General features: G+C 35.1%; 1 protein-coding gene across 17 annotated transcripts in view; it reads left to right on the top strand.

The window, feature by feature from the left end:
• LOC147838282 (uncharacterized) overlaps positions 1-18721 on the top strand; it is a 60964-nt gene that overhangs the window by 11167 nt on the left and 31076 nt on the right. For 4 of the 17 annotated variants that reach the window (XR_015523993.1, XR_015523991.1, XR_015523992.1 and 1 more), the window contains exons 1-2: positions 5131-5193; positions 9879-10124. The gene's annotated coding sequence lies outside the window, so the exon portion shown is untranslated. Of the gene's footprint in view, positions 1-5127; positions 5198-8736; positions 8997-9535; positions 9690-9878; positions 10125-17990 lie in introns of those variants that run through there. The other 13 variants (XR_015523996.1, XM_087307801.1, XM_087307805.1 and 10 more) reach the window with 9 other exon arrangements.

Below are 18721 nucleotides of genomic sequence, written 5' to 3' on the forward strand. Positions count from 1 at the left end.
AAGACGTATATAAGACATCTATAAACCATCCATTAGTCTATTAGATGTCTATACTATGGATCTTTTTAGTTGTTTCCCTATCGTTTATGTACATTAGAGAATAATGTTCCATCTACTGTTGATAAGCAATGTTTATTTCATAACTTTAATTTTATGCATATTACCATACTGTTGTTTAGTAGCTGTGTGAATGACACTGAGCACCTTCTTTTTTCTAATCATGCATTTATATGAAATAAATTTTGTCAATCAAAAACCTACCATCCATACACTCCCAGAAAAAAGGTACGAAAGCTGTCCCTTGAGTGGGACCTTTTTAAAAGGTACATATTTGAACTTAAAGGGTTCATATTGTTATCTCAATTGTATTCCGGGTGGGCCATTTATATGGATATGCCTTAATAAAATGGGAATGGTTGGTGATATTAACGATCTGTTTTGGCACATTAGTATATGTGAGGGGGCTTGTAAATAACTCATAAAAGAATAAAGTTACGTTAAAACCAAGAACACCATTGCTTTTTCTTGTAAAATTCCCTATAAGTTTATTGAGGTGTATCTATATAAATGGCCCACCCTGTATATCAGTACCTAAAATTTTCAGGAGGTAGCTTTTTTTTTTTACATTTTTTTTTTTTTAGATGCTAATATGTACTCTTAAGGCATTAATAAAGACCCTTACAAATGTAAACCTTTTGAAAAGGTATTACCTAAGTGACAGCTCTTATACCTGAGAGTATTTCTGAGAGTGAACAAACAGCAGGATTAGTTCAGTCTAAAGGACAGTTTTAAAATCAGAGGACGTACTGTAAATAATGTTGGAAGTGGAAGATTTTGTTGTTTATGACAGCAGTAACAATATTATGCAAAACGTTACAGTCTAAATTTCAAAACAAAACTATACAATCTATATCAATGCATTATAATGACAATCAGACCTTTTATTTATTATTAGACACTTTAGTATTAGGATGTATTAGTCTTACCTCTTGCTTCTACAGTCGTACCCCTAAAAGAAAGAAAGAGAGAAAATATACACATTTTATGTTGTGTAGTTACAAAATAAAGTTTCAATTGAATTTCAACCCAAATTAATTGCAGACAAACATGACCCTGGGCCACAAAACCTTATGTATAATGAGGCAACATTAGATGTAGCCTATGTTTATGTTGCATGCCAATATTTTTGGAAAAAACAAAAAATACATTGTATGGGTCATAATTATAGATTTTTTTAAATTAAGACAAAAATTACTGTATGAATAGAGATTAAAATCATATTCCATGAAGATATTTTGTACATTTCCTGCCATACTGGTATAATTTAGCCAACTTTAAAAGTAGCTTTTTACAGTATTTATATTTCTTTGAACCCTCAGTTTCCAGATATTTAATTAGTTGTTTCTTGGCCAAATGTTGTCATATCATAACAAATAATTAATGAAAAAGCTCATTTATTCAGCTTTCAGATTATGTAAAAACACAATTTTGTGGTCCAGGGTCACATATATCACATATACACAAGAACTTTTTTTTCCCATGTATGCTCGACAAAATAACAGAAAGGTGTTCATAGCTTAAAAATAATTACATTTTTAACATAAAATTGCACAAAAAACTGAGAGATAATCAATTTACATTCAAAATTTTTACATCCACATTAATAATAAACTAAATACAAAATATATATTTAAATAAATGAACTAATTTAAAATAAAATAAATGATAAATAAAAAGAGATACGTAGTAGGGGGGTTAAAGTTCCTCCAATAAAGAAAATCCTCCAATAAAGAATATAAATATCTTGCTATTTGACTTTTCAAATCTTAAAATGTCTTCTAATATATCACAAATTCTCCTTTAAACACTACTAATATTGGAAGAATTTAGAAAAATTTACCTTTATGAATATACCATTTTAATATCAACAAATAATTTATTATGAAAAATTAAAGTTGCTCCCCAGCAAGACTTTTAATGTTTAAAAGACCTCTAATATACATCTAAACAAAGTCATGGATTTGATCTATCAGTAAATATTTAATAGATGCCAAACAATGGTCCTCATTTTAAGCCTTAAGTGTTTTAGCCAAGATATATGTATTGGACAGCTATAAGACATCCATTAGTCTATAAGATGTCTATTAGACATCCATTAGTCTATTAGACTTCTGTTAGACACTATTAGTCTATTAGACATCTATTAGACATCCATTAGTCTATTAGACGTCTATTGGACATCCGTTAGTCTATATGACGTCTATTAGACATTCATTAGTCTATTAGATGTCTATTAGACATCCATTAGTCTATCAGATGTCTATTAGACGTATATAAGATGTCTATAAAACATCCATTTGTCTATTAGATGTCTATTAGACGTATATAAAATGTCTATAAAACATCCATTAGTCTATTAGATGTCTATTAGACGTATATTAGACGTCTATAAAACATCCATTATTCTATTAGATGTCTATTAGACGTATATAAGACGTCTAAAAAACATCCATTAGTCTCTTAGATGTCTATTAGACATATATTAAAAGTCTATAAAACATCCATTAGTCTTTTAGATGTCTATTAGACGTATATTATACATCTATTAGTCTATCAGACATCTACACTGTAAAAAAGGGCCGTGTATGGCTACAGTAATGGCTACAGTAAAAATCAGTAACCTGGTTAACAGTATGTCCTTAATATATATGGCGAATAACTGTAAACTGACTTTCACAGAATTCCCTGCATGGCACATCACTTTTTATGCTTTTTGTTGACATTGTTATGGATCTTTTTAGTTGCTTCCCTATCATTCATGTATATTAGAGATTAAGGTTACATCTTATGTTGATAAACAATGTTTACTTCATAACTTTAATTTTATGCATATACCATACTGGTGTTTAGTAGCTGTGTGAATGACACTGAGCATCTTCTATACACTGATACACATCTCTGCTTGTGGGAAAAGTTGCTTGTGATGAGTATTGGTTCATTATGTTACTTTCTCATCACCACCTGCATATGTATTAACATGTCTATCTGTGTAGCAAAAGATGTGTAGATGTTTGTAATTCAAAACACAGACATATTACCTCTATAAATTAATAAAGTATGGTAGTTTACTGTAAAAATAAGATATTACTTTTACGTTTGTACCGCAATCACAGCTGCCCCTTTTTTTACCGTAAATTTTACGGATTTATTTTTTACATAAAATTTTTACGTGTATTAGACATCCATTAGTCTATTTAGACATCTTTTATCAACATACAAGAGTAAAAAAAAACAAAAAAAAAACAAAAACTAGTGTTCAAAATCTACTCCGAATTCATTCAATCAATCAATCAATCAATCAATCAATCAATCAATCAATCAATCAATCAATCAATCAATCAATCAATGTCAATAAATAAATAAATAAATAAAAAATAACTTACATATTTGCAGTTCCCGTCTATATGTATTTGAACAATATATGATCCTGTTCTTCAGTAGAGAAAGTGCACTTAACTTAAAACTTCAGTCTGTAGGCAACTCAGTTGTTTGCATGGTGTATTTATTCACATCTTCATCTCCACCCCATCCACAAGTCACAGCTAAAGAGTGTGAAGAATTTACTGTATCATGACAAAGAAGGTTTCGTGTATAAAATGAGTCTCACAACATAATTTTATAGCATATTTAAATACGGCACGAGAGGAATCTTCGTTGACTTGTCATTTGAAGTAAGGTGGGACTCACTTGTTTGTTGTACAGATATGAAAGGAGGAGTAATGAGAGGCATTAGTGCATAAAATAATAATAATTACACCTGCACTTTTGAACTGCCTCTTTAACTAGAGATTACCAGAAATTAAATAGTTTCTTTGTCATGCTATAAATTTACAATGCTATCATTTAAACCTTTGTTTTTTTATTCATTATTTATTCAACGTTTAATTTATATTAAGTTGCAGTGAGTTTTATTCTTGTAGCTATTTTGCTTCCATCGTTTTTTTTTCTATAGATTCATTGTTGATTTGCCATTATTATTGGTATCATTATTACTACTGTTGTTAGTTATATTTGTTTATACAGACCTTTTATTTTCACATATAAGGCTTTTTGTCTTTTTTCCTGTGATTTTGATGTATTTCATTTGCTTAAAACTGTCTTCTGTTATGTCTACGTTAAATAATAATAATAAAAAAAACACAGAACAGTAAACTGTTTCAAAGAGGTTAAAAATAATCAAGAAATTAACTTTTTGATAAGCTGTCAACAAGGATTTCTATAATAAAGAACAGGACATGTTTATTTAAAATGACAAAACCATTAACTATACTGATCCTCAAACACATTGCACTAAAATAAAAGCATCTTCAGTGAAACGCATATTTTTAGGCAACATTATATTTGTTGGACCGTTTTATTGGTTTATTTTATATTGTGTGTATTCTTTTTTAAAACTCCATTACGAAGTGATTGTTAATTTAGATATGTCGAAAGATATACAAGCTTACACGAATTTCCTTATAAATGATCATCTTTATACCTTTACACAATTCTGTTTGAATGACCCTGAAAAACAAAAACACATGTAAATATTGTTTTGCTTTGTCATTCATTTAATATTTGTGTTTGTTATAAGTGCCAGTGCAAGCTATTATAAATGCTAGTAAAGCATCAGGAATGTTTGTTAAGCTGTATCACACATATTCAATGCCATTTCACTAGTCTTAATGTCTGGCTATTAATCTGAATAGGAACAAGTAGTCAAGACAAGAATGTGCAGCAAACGCCTCACTGAATGATTCAGTTTTGTACGAAAAAAAAGAAAGAAAAAAAAACAATAGCACTAGCGCCATAATTAATTTAACTAAAAGCACTGGATCACCACATTTCCTGTATTTACACATCTATTAATCATGTGCTAATGACTTCTTCTGATGACATAACAGTAATTTTATTGACAGAAGTTATGCAAAACAAAAATTGTCTACTCTGTGAAACGTGAAAATGTCCTGCAAATGTATTTAAAGCTACTTTTAGACAAAGCAGAGATTAATTAATGTTTGAAATGTACAGTTTTATTCATTTTTTGCTGGGCCTTACCAATAATGTTACGGTGTCCCTTTAAGAGACGCGCTCGTTCATCCATTCTCGTGCGCGCGCATTTTTTTTTCCAAGTCGTGGTGCTGAGGAGAAGTAAGTACGTTTCTAATGGCTGTTTAAATTACTTACAAACCAAAATTATCAACACCATTAAAAAGAGTAGTCTCAGGGTAACTTTTGAATCAAGTTTCAGATTAATATATGTTTGAAACGTACAGTTTTATTCTGTTTTAAGTCATATCAATGCAGTTCAGTTTTTTTTCAGTCAGCAGGTTGCAGTGCTGAGGTAACGTTTTTTAACGGCTGTTTAAAGTTACAAACCAAACCTAATAACACAAATTAACACAGTGTTACAATAATAAAACACTTTGTTTTATTTAAACGCTGAGGTTGGAAAATATAGCTTTTTGGTTTTGGAATAATAGCACGCAGAGAAATGTAGGCCTATTTTTGCACATCACCGTCATCTGATGGTCTAAATATGAAGTGCCTTAAGATATCTAAATAATTTTCACAGATTATTGGTCATCAAACCTGTTCTCCATTTCTATGTATATATATATATATATATATATATATATATATATATATATATATATATATATATATATATATATATATATATATATATATATATCTACTAGTAAGTTCAGTTAGTATAATATAAATTACATCAAAATACTTTATGTGGTGCAGTAAAATGCTGTATTACATAGCCTACTAACTAACAGTTATATTTAGTCTTAATTAACAATAACATAGTTAAAAATATAAGGCCACGAACTATTTCTAAATTCTTCTATTGTAATATAAGTAAATCTAGACAACTTGACAGTACTATAACACTCCATTTATAAATGCTGAACCTGTCAATTAGTTCACTCAAAACGACTGTAAACGTTAAACAATATTGGTTTTATAATCACACATTTAAAAAATTCGTTAAAAGGTGTAATTTGAATTACAAACATTAACCCATGGGGTTGTCTATATTTGAGCCAGGTTACAACAAGCCAGCACTCATTCATTTATTTTCTTGTCGGCTTAGTCCCTTTATTAATCCGGGGTCGCCACAGCGGAATGAACCGCCAACTTATCCAGCAAGTTTTTTATGCAGCGGATGCCCTTCCAGCCGCAACCCATCTCTGGGAAACATCCACAGACACATTCACATACACACTCATACACTACGGACAATTTAGTCTACCCAATTCACCTGTACCACATGTCTTTGGACTGTGAGGGAAACCAGAGCACCCAGAGGAAACCCACGCGAATGCAGGGAGAACATGCAAACTCCACACAGAAATGCCAACTGAGCCGAGGTTTGAACCAGCGACCCAGCAACCTTCTTGCTGTGAGGCGACAGCACTACCTACTGCGCCACTGCTTTGCCCCCAAGCCAGCATTTAGCTGTAATCTAACTGTATTTTCATAATAACAGCATCTTGATTTAGACATGAAGCATTTATTGACATTACACACAGATATTCTTACACATTTCTTATTCAATTCAAATTGTATAATAATGAGCTGTGGTAGTGGATCTTTAACAAGTGGTACACATATAAATGATTTAGCCACTAATTCAATGAGCCATCTATAAAGACCACCACTTAATTCCTGTCATTAATGAAAGAATGAATCTAGGGCGGCAATAAGGTTTCTAGATCTTATGTTTTAATATAACTGGTAAAGAAAAAATTTGATTTTTACAAATAACTGATTAGGAAATTGGCGACTCAGTGGCACAGTAAGTAGTGCTGTTGCCTAACAGCAAGAAGGTCGCTGGTTCGAGCCTCGGCTGGGTCAGTTGGCGTTTTTGTGTGGAGTTTGCATGTTCTATCTGAGTTTGCGTGGGTTTCCTCCGGGTGCTTAAGTTTCCCCCACAGTCCAAAGACATGCGGTACAGGTGAATTGGGTAGGCTAAATTGTCTGTAGTGTATGAGTGTGAATGAGAGTGTGTGGATGTTTCCCAAAGATGGGTTGTGGCTGGTAGGGCATCTGCTGCGTTAAAACGTCCTGGATAAGTTGGCGGTTCATTCCGCTGTGGCTGTGGGACTAAGCCGAAAGAAAATGAATGAATGAATGAATGATTAGGAAATAACACAGTTTTAGGGTTCTGTCCAATTTTGGTACTTTCCTTCATAAATTTTATTGGTTGTGTTCTTTTCAATTAAAATTCATTCAATTAATTTTCATATGTATTTGTGTGAGTATGTACTATTTCCATCACAGGCTTGTTTATTAAATTTAATAAAATGTCTTTCAGTTCAAAATGTCAATTTTCAGTTCAATACCATATAATGATATATAATAATACAGTAAGTTCTAATAATGCATGAGATTTTAGAAAATGAACATTACATTTTCTAAAATAAAATACGAGCAATATATTAAAAACAGAAATACATTTGCCCATGTAAATGTAAAAAAAAGGTAAAATCTACAATGCTCAGTGTAAATAAGTACAGTACATCCCTAACAGATCTCTTTCAATCATTCATTTTCCTTTTGCTTAGTCGCTTTATTCATCAGTAGTTACCACAGCAGAATGAATTGCCAACTATTCCAGTATTTGTTTTAAGCAGCGGATGCCCTTCCAGCTGCCACCTAGTACTGGGAAACATCCATACATACTCATTCACACACACACTCATCCACCAGGGCCAATTTAGTTTATTCAATTCACCTATAGCGCATGTGTTTGGACTGTGGGGGAAACCAGAGCACCCGGAGGAAACCCACGCCAACATGGGGAGAACATGCAAACTCCACACAGAAATGCCAACTGGTCCAGCTGTGAGGTGACATGTTGCTCTAACAAATGTCTTTTAAATGAATATTTTTTATAGGATGCTAATCAATAATGTATTTTTGTTTATACATTAGATTAGTCAGTACCAAAGCCAAAACTGGAACTAAACTAACAAAATAATAAATATATTTTTAACAATGAAGAAAAATCAAGAGAAGCATAAAAAACTAAAATAATTGTTGAAATTTTGTTGTTTGTAATTTTCATGTAACACCTGATTTGAATTTAAATATATTATCTGTCTATCCTGAATAGGTTAGGTGTACACACTCTTATTTTAATGGATATAACTGTTTAATAAAATGTTTTGTTTTAATGCCTCAAAATACAGTGTCTATATTCTTTGAATTAATAAAAATATACATTTTTAAAGATGTACTCATTTATGCTGTTCAATGTACAGTTGAAACCAGAAGTTTCTATACACTCTAAAAAAAAAAAAAAAAAAAAAGGAACAACCTTTAAAAAAAAATAATGTCTGATGGTAAATGTTTACTATATTAGATCCGTTAGGATTACCAAAATGATTTACATCTGCTAAATGCCAGAATAACGAAATACTTTTTTTTAAAGAATTTTGTATTAATTTCTAGAAAATCAAAAGTTTACATACATTTACTTGGTATTGTCTAACTTTGGTCAAATGTTTTGGGTATCCTTCCACAATAGTTTGAAGGAATTTCGTCCCATTCTTCCTGACAGAACTGGTGTAATTAAGTCAGATTTGGCTGTCTTGCTCACACAAGCTTTTTCAACTCTGCCTACAAATTTTCTATAGGATTGACATCAGGGCTTTATGATGGCCACTCCAAAACATTCACTCTGTTGTCCTTAAAGCACATTTTAACTAATTTGGCAGTGTGCTTAGGGTCATGGTCTGTTTGAAAGACCCATTTGTGGCCACATTTTAATTTCCTGACTGATGTCTTGAGATGTTGCTTTAGTATTTCTACATAATGTTCTTTCTTCATGATGCCTTCTATGCTGTGAGTGGACCAGTCCCTCCTGCAGCAAAACAGCCCCACAACATGATGCTGCCGCCCCCATATGTCACAGTTGGGATGGTGCTCCTAGGCTTGTAAGCTTTTCACTTTGTCTTCCAAATGTAACACTGGTCATTATTGCCAAACAGTTCAATCTTAGTTCCATCAGACCACAGGACATGTCTCCAAAAATGTGTCTTTTTCCTTGTGTCATTTAGCAAATTGTAAGGTCTTCCTTAAATGCTATTCTACAGTTGTGCTTCCAGACAGTTAACTCAAATGTTGTTAATTAGCCAATCAGAAACTTCCAAAACCTTAAATTCATCATCTGAGCTTTTTCAGAGGCATAATAATCTTATTGTATAAAAAACTTGATATCCAAGAAAAGTTATAACAATTTCTCAAAAATATCTCTCTCATTACTCTGCTATTAAGCAGAACAGAAACTAATTTGATAATCCTAACTTACCTAAAAGAGAAAAAGTTGTCACATTAACATCTGACTTTTGGTCTAATAATGGTTATGTGCCTTTTTATACAGTGTATGTAAATTTCCGGTTTCAACTGTAAATACATTTTACACACACTTGCTTATATACTGTTGAATTAATTCAGCATTTTTTTATTACTAAAGAAAAAAAATGCTTCCCAGAGATGGGTTGTGGCTGGAAGGGCATCCGCTGCGTAAAAACTTGCTGGATAAGTTGGCGGTTCATTCTGCTGTGGCGAGCCCGGATTAATAAAGGGACTAAGCCGACAAGAAAATGAATGAATGAAAAAAAATGCAAGTTGGTATTTTATTTTTGACATCTTTATTTTGTACATTGACATTTACTCAAGGTTGTTTGCATTTCCATTTGTACTTAATAGTTAGCAAGCAAACACAACAGCAACCTTCTAATACATACTTCATAATTACCGACAGTAGTCATCACGATCCAACAAAAGCAGTAATTATTTGTTTTCATTTGTGAAAGGCATGAGTCGTCGCGTCTCAGACCAGTTTGAGGCCAGTCATCTTTCCACACGGCTGCTTGCCTTTACAGACGACAACATTCTTGACGTCTTGATCACAGCATGATGTCAGAGAGCAGCATTCACAAACCGGCTTGCAGAAAGACTCATGTGAATCTCCTGCATTGAGTTTGATCCCTGGAAAACATCCGATGGCCTTGCTGGCACTTGCTGGAGCACCTTTACAGCCATCTTTAACAGATTTAAAGGTAAGAGACTTGCAATTATAATCATAGCATGGTGGGATGGATTTGCAAGGGTCACTGCAAGGGTTTTTGCATGCAGTTGTCTTGCAGTTGTCTTTACAATCATAATCAAAGCATGGTGGGATGGATTTGCATGGGTTGCTGCAAGGGTTTTTGCATGCAGTTGTCTTGCAGTTGTCTTTACAATCATAATCAAAGCATGGTGGGATGGATTTGCAAGGGTTTTTGCATGCAACTGTCTTGCAGTCGTCTTTACAATAATAATCAAAGCATGGTGGGATGGATTTGCATGGGTTGCTGCAAGGACTTTTGCATGCAATTGTCTTGCAGTTGTCTTTACAATCATAATCAAAGCATGGTGGGACACAGTTGCAGGATTTAACACAACAGGCCACTTTACAGCTGTTCTTAGGGTCACAATCACAACAAGAACAGGGTTTGCTGCAGACTGGCACATAGCATGATGTCTCGCTGTCGTCCACTGTAGTGACAGCAAAACGTCCAACTGGACATGTCCTGCTGGCTGACTTATCCCGAAACATAATGTGAGCTGCAAGAAAATAGAGAGAAAACAGAAGAGAATGAAAAGCAAGACAAATATTGACAGGATAGCTCACTCTGAAATAAAGAACATACTCTGTTTATGCACCCTCAAGTGGGTTCAAACCTTTACGAGTTTCTTTCTTCTGATGGATTCAAAAGAAGATGTTTTGAAAACTGCAGTAACAATTGACTTGCAGAGTAGGAAAAACAAATACTGTAGAAGTCAATGGTTACAGGTTTTCAGCATTTTCTTTTGTGCTCAACAGAAGAAAGAAACTGAAACGGGTGTATGACATGTGGATGATGAAGAAATTATAGCAAACTTTTTAGTGTGAAGTAAAAAATATAACACAGATAATGCGATTTAAATATTTTCCAGTGGGCTAGATATTGACTAACAGTCATTCAAACATCTTTACCGAAGCCTCTTTACTTAACGGTTGGTCTCGCGTGTCCATCATGTTTGTAGTTTATTTACACTTTTCACATGTGTTTGTAGTTCTAATCGAATTCGCGTCCAATGTGCAATGTATTGTGTGCAGTATCAGCGGGTAGAGTATGGATGCTTGTACACCTAAATTTTTTTACCGGAAATAGCAAACCATCCAGGAAAATTCTAACAAAAAAATTACAAACTGCAAGAAATAATACATAATATAAAATATATTAATAATATCAATAATACTATTTAAGTTAAGTATTTTTAAGGTTTACTTTAGATTTTTTTTCAAAAGGGATTCAGATTTAAGTCTCTCTAGACCAGGGGTGTCAAACTCAATTCCTGGAGGGCCGAAGCCCTGCACAGTTTAGTTCCAACCCTGCTCCAACACACTTACCTGTAGGTTTCAAACAAGCCTGAAGGACTCGATTAGTTTGATCAGGTGTGTTTAATTAGGGTTGGAACTAAACTGTGCAGAGCTGCGGCCCTTTTGGAACTGAGTTTGACACCTGCTCTAGACTGACAACATTGAAAAATAGGAATTCCTAAAGTAATATGTATAACGCTGGTTTAATAAGAAGTTAATAACAACTAGAAAACTGAGAAAAATATACTAACATTTTATTAATGTAATAATTTTGTTCATAATTTTGAAACATGTCAGCAAAATGTTCAGAGAACAATGTTTCTTGTCAGTTGAGAATGTTTTAATGCAGCATGCCAATGTAAACAATACATTAATGTATGTTGTCGGAGCTAATGCAAAGCTAAGTTGCAAAGCTAACTACCTGAAATGAAGAGTTCAGATGCAACCTAAACCTTTTTCTAAAATGACCATTTCACTCATGCTTACATTCACGCATTTCACTTAAAAGGGAAAAGAAAGAACCTGTTAATTGTTATAAAATTGAATTTACTCACACACACACACACAGGATCCTGAGAAAAATACTCATTTTAGAAGAAGAATGTCAGCACTTCTTGCAATGCAGTAAGTTGTAGTACCTCCTACAATGTTTAAAGTGTTTTACTCCTATCTCTAAATTTTGCATGTCATTTAAAAACAATGATCATGTACAAAGTGATCAGAATCAAAGTCGAATACTTACATATAGTCAGTGTATTTTCTGGAGTGTACGCGAAAGGCTCTTGCTGGAAGCAGCTCTTCTGTATCGCTGATGTTTCTCGTCTCTTCTGCTGCTATTTATTCACATCTCCATCTCATAAACCGCTGAAACATCGCTCATCTCATGACAGAGAGTTTACTGTTGAGGAGGAGTCTTATTTCTTTAAAGCATCAGTGCAGTCTTCACATTATTGCATAAGCTAATTGTGCAGATTAAGTGATGAGAGAGGGAGGGGTAATGATGAGTTCAATTAAACATAATTTTAAATGAATTAACTTGTATGCAATCGAAAATAATATAAAAAAAACTTATGTTGATTAAATAGAAAATAAATAACAAATATGACTATCACCCCCCTTACATTATTATAGATATTTGTAGCATCATCTGACAACACAGATCATGCAATAATTGTTATATAACAGTGAGGTTCATATGAATACATGTGAGCGACATGTCACTTATTTGTAATTATTTGTTAGTGGAGTTTTTATTTGTTATTCTAGAATGTGTGTAATTAAAACATCTGTGAAAACATCCTATAAAATATCTCAATTGTAAATATTAAGTTCATAATAATATTTAAAAATGATGACGGTTATTTATCGCCTGCCAATCACCAGTTTAATTTGATATTACATTTGTTTGTGCGTGTCTGTGTGTGAGAGATTGTAAACAGCAAATATTTAGTAAAATATAGTTTAAATAAATGATTACTTCTAGCTCAGAATGAAAGACAGTATAAATATAATAAAAATGTCACTAGTAATTAAAATAAATACATATTAAACAGATGCGTATGCATTAGGGCTGAACAATATATCATTTGAGCATCAATATAGCAATGTGTGTATCCGCAATAGTCACATCGCAGGATTAGATTATTTACAATATGCAATTATTTATAGAATGATGACCAAATTATATTATATTTAATTTAAATACTCTAAGGCCACCTTTAACCTTTATTTGTCCTCTGTCATATTTATAAATGCTTAATTTATTCGATTTTATGCAGATATCAGAAAAAGACTTGATCGCCCTAGTCGATGTAAATTAATGAGATCTTTCCAAAGGGAGCTTTTCAAGTCATGTGGTGAAATTATATTCATATCGCAGCAAAACAAAATATCGAAGTTGTAAGCTGAGAAAATATGATATATATTTCCTTGGGATGGGTCCTCCTGGTGAGGCAGAGTTCCTCACAGCTCCGATACACATCTCTGCCATTTGCTTACAGTAACCATGTGCTCTTCACCATACACAATTCATCTGCTTGTGTTCTTCCTTCTGATATCTTTGTCATGTTTGGTGTCATTTGACAGTTTATGACTTCAGTGTTGTAGTGATGAAATCAACAGAGACATTGATTAATTGTATTTCAATCTACAATATATTTACTATTGTTGGGTCATGGCCTGAGGAGAGTATGTTAATGTACTTCTCCCCCACTTCATCTCTTCAACTTTGTTCTCACGTTCAGCTGGTTTTGGGAGTTGGTTTTCACTCATGTTTGACAATGCTTTGCTCAGGGTATAATAGAGAAAGGTAACTGTTGATCTGGGAGAACGGCTTTTACTCTGCATCTCCCGCACACCAGTGCGTAGTCTCATATGCTAACAGAGGCAGTTTCACTGTCTTTGTTGCTCAGCAGTGCACATGTTACAGCTAATTTCTTTATAAAGTATGTTAGTTTGTTTCATTCTAATGTCTGTATATTTAAACATGTTACTTAATAAACAACTTTGCCTGCTTTAAGACTTAGAGATTCTTTCTCTTTATCAATGATGATAACAACTTTAATGGAGTCAGATTAATTACAATGGAGTCAGATAAATAATGGATTTAAACACGCCATCCTTCAACTGCTTCCTGTTTCCGATTATTGGTTCAGAATAGCAGCGTAAGTTTCAAGCCTTACACAGTCAAGATATAATATGCACTGTCGATATATAAAGGCTTGGTGAAATGTAATTAGTTACTATTTTTATTGGCTACAAAATGTGTAGTATCACTGGAATCAGAATGAAACTTGAAATAGATTATAAATAGGATTTCATAATTCTCGCCTAAATAGTACTGGCATTGGCCACTAAAGGTAGTATTAGAAATATAGACATTACTTACCAGGATTTAATATCAAGTTACCCATTAGGTATAAGTAAAACATGTTTACCGGCAGCTAGCTGTCTGCAACTCTCACATGGTCGCCCACTGAAGCTAAGCAGGGCTGCGCCTGGTCAGTACCTGGATGGGAGACCACATGGGAAAGCTAGGTTGCTGCCGGAAGTGGTGTTAGTGAGGCCCAACCTGCGGTCTGTGTGGGTCCTAATGCCCCAGTATAGTGACGGGGACACTATACTGCTCAGTGAGCGCCGTCTTTCGGATGAGACGGTAAACCGAGGTCCTGACTCTCTGTGGTCGTTAAAAGTCCCAGGATGTCCTTCGAAAAGAGTAGGGGTTTAACCCCGGCATCCTGGCCAAATCTGCCCACTGGCCTCTGTCCATCATGGCCTCCTAACCCTCTCCATATTCAATTGGCTTCATCTCTGTCTCCTCTCCACCATCAGCTGGTGTGTGGTGTGCGGTCTGGCGCAAAATGGCTGCCGTCGCGTCATCCAGGTGGATGCTGCACACTGGTGGTGGATGAGGAGATCCCCCCCATTGTGTAAAGCGCTTTGAGTGCCCAGAAAAGTGCTATATAAATGTAAGGAATTATTATGTGGCTGATAAGGCACAGCTTGTTACTTTAGCAGCACACACAAACACACTCTTGCATACATGATCCTCGCAGAAAACCTGTGGCAAAAGACCTTGTTAGGTACAATCGTTAAGTGTTTTGAGTTTCAGTGACATGAGGTGAATAATATCATACCCATGTCATTATACATTTAATTATTATACGTGTGTCTGTTAACCACACAAACCTGTACATATCCTACTTAAGACCTCAGGGGCCCCAGGGCACATTGTCTTGTAAGGCCCCCTACCTGGCCGCACCCCTATAGTTGAATTTAAAAAATAAGAATTTAATAATTTTTAAATAAAATGAATGTATAATTTTTTGCCCACATATTAAATAAATGATATATAGTACATGTGTATTTATAGTTTACAAAGATTTAACTTATTTTTCAAAGCATTGAATAAAAATACTAATAAAACTATATATATATATATATATATATATATATATATATATATATATATATTTATGTATTTATGTATATTTTCTGTCTGTCTCTCACACGATGAATCCAGTCCGCGCTGCGCTGCCGTTAGCCTCCTCCGCCTGGTTAATGCTAGCTACTCATCATTTAAAGTTACCATAACGTCTTCTTCTGTACCCTCATTCTCCTGATCATGGGTCTGTTTAAAGATAGTGTGTATGGAAAATGCCTCAATAAAGATGCCTCCTCTCCTCTTTCTCTCGCGTTTGCTAAATCCACTTGTCCACTCATTTTTGATCTATGACAGATATAACGTTACACTAAAGTCCGCTCAGTTTAGTGCGGGTTATTACAAAACTGACGTTTCCGCGCTTGACCAATGACAGCATTTTGTTTAGTTAAAGAAAGAAAGGCAATTTAAATGTAATAATATTAATATGTGATCGCGATTTTTTTGCTCAGAGGAAATACAGTTGTCTGAGCAATATAGTTTTTGCAGAGAGGGAGGCACCTATAAGGCTAAACATTGTTAAATACCCACGAGACACTTGTGACTTTATATCACATTTGCATTATTTAAAAAAAAATGTTTCCTTCCTGTTAAAAATAAGTATATTTCCAATCTGATATGTAACAGGGAGAAAAAAAAGTAGCACGAGTTCAGCTGATGGTGGATTCGAACCGAGTTGATGTTCAATAGCGTCAAAACATGAAGCTGCGCGCCTTACAAGGTGCGCCACTGCGGCTGTATTTGTAAACAGCTCTTTACTCATCTTGTTTCTATCAATCAGGCATCGATGGGCGTAAACCCTGAATAGCTTATTCCAACTAGATTCCAACTAGATGCGCTATTTGTAATTAGCCTAAAAAGACACTCTGAAATTGTCTTTTTTTCTCCCCGCTCGCAGGGGCCCCTAGTGCGCACGGGCCCCTGGGCCTGTGCCCATAAGGCCCATTGGTTAATCCGGCCCTGGTCCTGGTGTCCACTATAGTGGACATTTAGAAAAGGATGATATTTTAAAACACAAACAAGTTATCAGCTCTGAAAGCTAAATGGATTGTTCCTGACACTTTAATACACAAATATATATGTAATAATAATAATAGTAAAAAAAAAACATTTAAAAAGCTCAATTTACATAGCTCTCTCTTTCCCATTAAATGTGCTGTTTTGTATGTCAGCCAATTTGGATGCACTATACGAAGTGGTTCCTAGCATGCCAGCCAATCAAATGACATCTCACTAGAAAGCCCAGGATGTTCTCTGAACAGTACAACAGGACTTGACAGAGTAGCTCAAAAAATTCAAAGAAAATTCATGAAAACACAATGCCCACTATAGAGGACACAAGTCAATGGGCAGGGTCTTAGGAATACACACACACACACAGGTTTTCATAAGTTGTTTTTGGTACAAAAATATTCAATGAACAAATCCAGGACCCGTTCATGACAACCTCGAAACTTTATGCAATTTTGAGTGTGCCTCACACAGGTGAGTGGGCTTGACAAACCACCTGTAGAAAACACACTCTTTCATCTCGCTGAAAGTTTAACTGCCACTTGCATCAGTTTTGCACATATGCACCAGACACTTTCTTACAATAGCTATGTTTCCATCCAAAGATGACAAGTTAATTTATGCACAAAACTGGAATATTGCATTGTAGACATGCAAACAAGTGAAGTTTATTTACAAACTAAAAGTAGAAACGGAATTCGTGTAGGAAAAGCACACCAGTGTGCAGCATCCACTTGGATGATGCAGCGGCAGCCACAGGACAACGGCGCCAGTGCGCTCACCACACACCAGCAGTGGAGAGACAGTGATACGGCCAAGTGGATGGGAATGATTAAAAGGCCACAAACGTATGGGCCAATGGAGGGATTTGCCCAGGACACCAGGGTTACACACCTACTCTTTATGAGAAGTGCCATGGGATTTTGATGTTTAATGACCACAGAGAGTCAGAACCTCGCTTTTACGTCTCATCTGAAAGACGGCACTCACTGACATACAGTATAGAATCCCCTTCACTATACTGGGACATTAAGACTCACTTAGACCGTAGGTTGTGCACCCCTGCTTCCCTCACTAACAACACTTACAACAGCAACCTAGTTTTACCATGTGGTCACCCATCTAGGTACTGACCAGGCTCAGCCCTGCTTTGCTTCAGTGAGTAACCAGTCTTGGGCTGCAGGGTGATACGCCTGTGGATGTTAACATATTCACTGACAGTCAAGATGATGAAGTGCCAGGATTACCCAGTTAGTTTCAGTAGATATATTAATAGTTATTTAATGCAGTTAAATTATAATCCCTCCTGTGACATTTTAGCAGGTGTTTTTTTATTAATCATGTCACAAATGTATAAAGATCGTTGTTTATTTGTTTAGAAAAAATAATAATTTAATGATTGAAAGCCCTGTTTAGTTTGACTCGAGCCTAGTTCCCTTGTTGACGTGTAAAATGACAAAAACTAATACACACATTGTTTTTTAAATGTTTTATTTTCATTTCATCATGCTTTTAGCTACAATTTTTGGCTTCATTAAAAGACCAATCTTAGCTTTCACTTTCATTTAGGATGATGAAAATCTGAGAACTGGCTAACAATTTTAAAGAGGCAATTTATCCTCATTTCTTCAGTATTTTTGCACATCCAAAGTTGAGGCGGCAAATTTTATTGAAGATCGACAATCAGGCAAACCACAAACACACCGCCGCTTATTGACTGGGAATGAGAAGCCACATGGACTCCTGCATTCCTCCTGGATGACAGTATTGACTCCACCATAACTGCATGATGTCTGGACACTGCAAGGCTGATAAACAGACCTGAAGCCGCTGCAAACCTGCTTTCCACAGACTCCAGAGCTTTTACAGCCACACTCTACCTTTCCACAAACTCCAGAGCTTTTACAGCCGCACTCCAGCTTTCCACAGACTCCAGAGCTTTTACAGCTGCACTCCAGCTTTCCACAAACTCCAGAGCTTTTACAGGCGCACTCCAGCTTTCCACAGACTCCAGAGCTTTTACAGCCGCACTCCAGCTTTCCACAAACTCCAGAGCTTTTACAGCCGCACTCCAGCTTTCCACAGACTCCAGAGCTTTTACAGCCGCACTCCAGCTTTCCACAGACTCCAGAGCTTTTACAGCCGCACTCCAGTTTTCCACAGACTCCACAGCTTTTACAGGGATCCTGGAGCAGCAAAGACTCAGGAGTGCAGCACGACACACAGCTGCAAGACTGCGGCACAACCGGCAAACAGCTCTTCACTGCCCTGAAATCCTGACAGCGGACCTTAAAGGATGG

Source organism: Danio rerio, chromosome 23 (genome assembly GCF_052040795.2).
Source record: "Danio rerio strain M-AB ecotype USA chromosome 23, GRCz13ab, whole genome shotgun sequence".
In the NCBI taxonomy this organism is placed as follows: Eukaryota; Metazoa; Chordata; class Actinopteri; order Cypriniformes; family Danionidae; genus Danio; species Danio rerio.